Below are 3562 nucleotides of genomic sequence, written 5' to 3'. Positions count from 1 at the left end.
GAGGAAGCAGGGAAAGCTTCAAAGGAATGTGCTGCGTCAGAGGGGCCTTGTGACACTGAGGTAGCAGCAGTCGACTGCTTTTTATTTACAGGGCCCTTAGATTGTGGCGATTGCAGTGGAGAGGATGCCGGCCGTTTTGAAAACTCCTTCTGAGGTGACAGCTGATCAGCTGTGTTCTCCTCCATCGCTGACTCATCGCTGTCAGTGGAGCGGTAATGAGGTTGAACTCTTACCCCTGCTGACGAGGCTCCATTTTGTTTACCTGAGGCGGGTGTCCTCGGATAGAAATCTGTAAGTCTCCTGGGACCCTTGGACTTTGTTTTTCCATTGGACATGTCGGCAGGGATATCGGCACTCCGGTGAGTGTTAATATAGTACCGACTGGTGTCTCAGCTAGCAGGGAGTTGCTATAGTAACGGATCCCGATGCTCAGCTCCGGTTCAAGCGGCCATATTAGTCTGCGGCCAAACTACGCCCCCCCTCCGGTCGTTTTTTATACGTATTCCCAAGGGTATGACTCCCATCCCATGGAGGAGCAGGGGCAGAGGGGGGGGGGGCGCGCCCCCCCCATGTCGCCCCTCCAATAATGAGGAGACCGGATCATCAGTCGCATCCCCGGGAAAACTGGACCTCTCCAATCACTATAAACATTAAATCCTATTAACATCACCCTATGCAATCAGGTCTGCCCCGATCTGGCCGCCCCCCTCCGGCACACAAAACGTCCTCGCCGGGGAGCAAGCGGCCCAAACAAGGAGGCCCCGCATATCAAATAACAAACTGCAAACATAATGCCCCATTCCATTCCCCCACCTCCTCTGTCGAGGGGTGGGTCTGTATATATACATACATCTGGTGTGCATGGAGGTGCCACGGCATAATCTTCCCCGGAAGACCCCGAAAGGGGATGCATCATATCCTGGGTAAGGGACTCCCCCTCGGTAAACAATTACGTCTCTCCAAGGAGTAGTCCCCACCGCATGTGGGCCCGCCAGATATATGACATAAGAGTGGTAAAGACAGCTCATTGAGGGAACGCATTGTCCCCAACCAGGCCCCTAGTCTAAAAACAGTAAACGTCAACAAGGCAGACTCGCCTGGGTGTAAAGGGCTGTAACGTCGTCCATCATCAGTCTTTGCTGGGCCTTCAATCCTTCAGCAGAGGCACTGGTGTGTAATAGGAGTCATCCCACCTGGAGCAGGGCAGCTGATGCAGGAAACAATGATGGATGGAGGCCCACGATCCGGGAAGGCCGCGTGGTCGCCCTTCAGGCCTCAGCAGACGATCGGGGATCTTCCGGGGCTCTAGGTCTTCTGGTAGGGGCTCGGGCCGATCGGGTTCTTGCCCCCTATTCTCCTGAAGGTAATCCAGCCAATCCTCCGATGGGGACACGTCGCAGCCTAGGAAGTCACCCAGGGCAGGGACATCACGTAGGGAGCGGAGGGTATAGGAAGCCTCACCCTTACGGACCAGCAGGTGTAGGGGATATCCCCAGCGGTAAGTATCTCCGGCTGAGCGGATCTGATCCAAGAGCGGGCGCAGGAGTGCTCTTCTGCATAGTGTATTGCGCGATAGGTCCGGGAGAATCTGGATCTGCGCCCCGTCGAACTCAATCAGTCTGCGGGTCCACGCCGCCCTTAGGATATCCTCTTTCATAGTAAAATAGTGTACCCGGTATATCACATCCCTAGTGCGGGCAGGTGTCAGGGTCCGAGGTCCGGCGGCCCGATGGACTTGGTCGAGAACGATCGACTGCGGGTCTGTCCCGTTGAGGAGGGAAGCAAAGATAGCTTGCACATTTTCTCGCAGGTTAGGAGCTGCCGTCGCCTCCGGTATGCCGCGAATGCGCAGGTTGTTCCTTCGACCTCTATCCTCCATATCTTCTGCGTGAAGTTGCAGGGCCGCAAACCGGGTATCCGCCATCTGCGTCGATCGCTCTAGGGCCGCCACTCTGGAATCCAACGTGGAGCAGGCATCTGAAATCTCCGTGACATTGGAGGTTAGATCACGCACCTCTCTCCGCACCTCTCGGAGGTCTTTACGTAGTGCCGCTTCCACCCGGGTCACCATGGCCTCCAGGTCTCTCTTGGACGGGAGGTAGCGTAGCAGGGCTCTCATCCCCTCCGGGACGTCCGCTGGGAAATCACCGTCTGAGTCTCTGTCCCCCTCCCCCCTGTCCGCATCGAATATTCTCGGGGAGTGTGAGATGGTCGGGGAGGCACTCAGAGACGGGGAAGACCTTTGGCCTCTTCCTCGTGGCCGCGATCCAAGGAGGTCGACGTCCTCGGTGTGAAGAAGCGATGCATGAAGGGGTCAGCTCGCGATTTTTTGGTGCCCCGGTCTTGCGGCATTGGGACATGCTGGAATCCAGGTAAGAGGGGGTTACAAGGCACGGTTATAAGTGGAAAGGGTACACTGGTGCCGCGGAGCTCACTGAACAAGCACCTCACGCCACCATGTCCAGGACACGCCCCCCCCGACAAGCTATTTCTTGATAAATGCGGGTGTCCATATCTAAAGGCCAAATTACACGGACAGAACACTACATTTGTGATAGATTCGGGAGCTCAAATATCTATTTCTGGACTTAACCTACCTCTGTTACCAGGATCTTCAGTCTGTACAATTGTGGGATTTAATGGTACAGGAAATTCAAGTGTTACATTATGCAAAGATGTTACTTTTGAGATACCTGATAAACTGAAATTGATATTTATCATTGTAAAGGATCTGAAAATATCATTGGCACAGATGTAATGAAAAAAAGAGGTTGTATAATTGATCTGGGTAATGGAATCATTTGGAAGGATACAATTAATCGTAAGCCTGTGGTAATTGACCCAGCAGATTACAATGAAATTGGAACAATTTGTGTGGCAGATATGATTGCAGCAGACCATAGATGGCCAGATACAGGAGACAATCTCGAATTGAAACAGTTGGTGCAATCATATAAAGATCTTTGGAGTCAAGGTAAAAATGAAGCGGGTTTATTCAAAGACATTGAAGTAAACATAGAAGGGAAAGACCCACCAGCTCAAAAGCAATATAAATTACCTCCAGAGTCCATTGAACCAGTATCAATTATCATAAAAGAGTTTCTTCAGCAAGTGATTATTAGGAAAGCAAATTCTTTGACAAATAATCCTCTGTGGGTAGTTGCTAAGAGAGATGATTCTAGTGCATTCAGACTTTTGATTGATCTCAGAATACTGAATAAATACACCCCACATTGTGCCCCAATTGTTGCTGAAACTCCTGATATCATGTCAAGGTTGAATGCTAAAGCAAAGGTGTTCTCTGTTATTGACATTGCTAATGGGTTTTTTTCAATACCTCTGACAAAGAGTTGTCAATACAAATTTGCTTTTACATTTCAAAATGAGCAATATGTATTTACAAGACTGCCACAGGGACTACATTTAAGCCCAGCTGTATTTCATCAAGCATTGGCCAAGGTTTTGTCAAACTTTTCTCGAAATGATTGTTTGCTTCAATACGTCGATGACATATTGCTTAGTAGTGAAAGTATAGAAGAGCATTTAATCCTTTTAAAAGAGT

Source organism: Nanorana parkeri, unplaced genomic scaffold (genome assembly GCF_000935625.1).
Source record: "Nanorana parkeri isolate BGI_ZX_2015 unplaced genomic scaffold, ASM93562v1 scaffold2152, whole genome shotgun sequence".
NCBI lineage: Eukaryota > Metazoa > Chordata > Amphibia > Anura > Dicroglossidae > Nanorana > Nanorana parkeri.
This window is presented reverse-complemented; position numbering follows the sequence as displayed.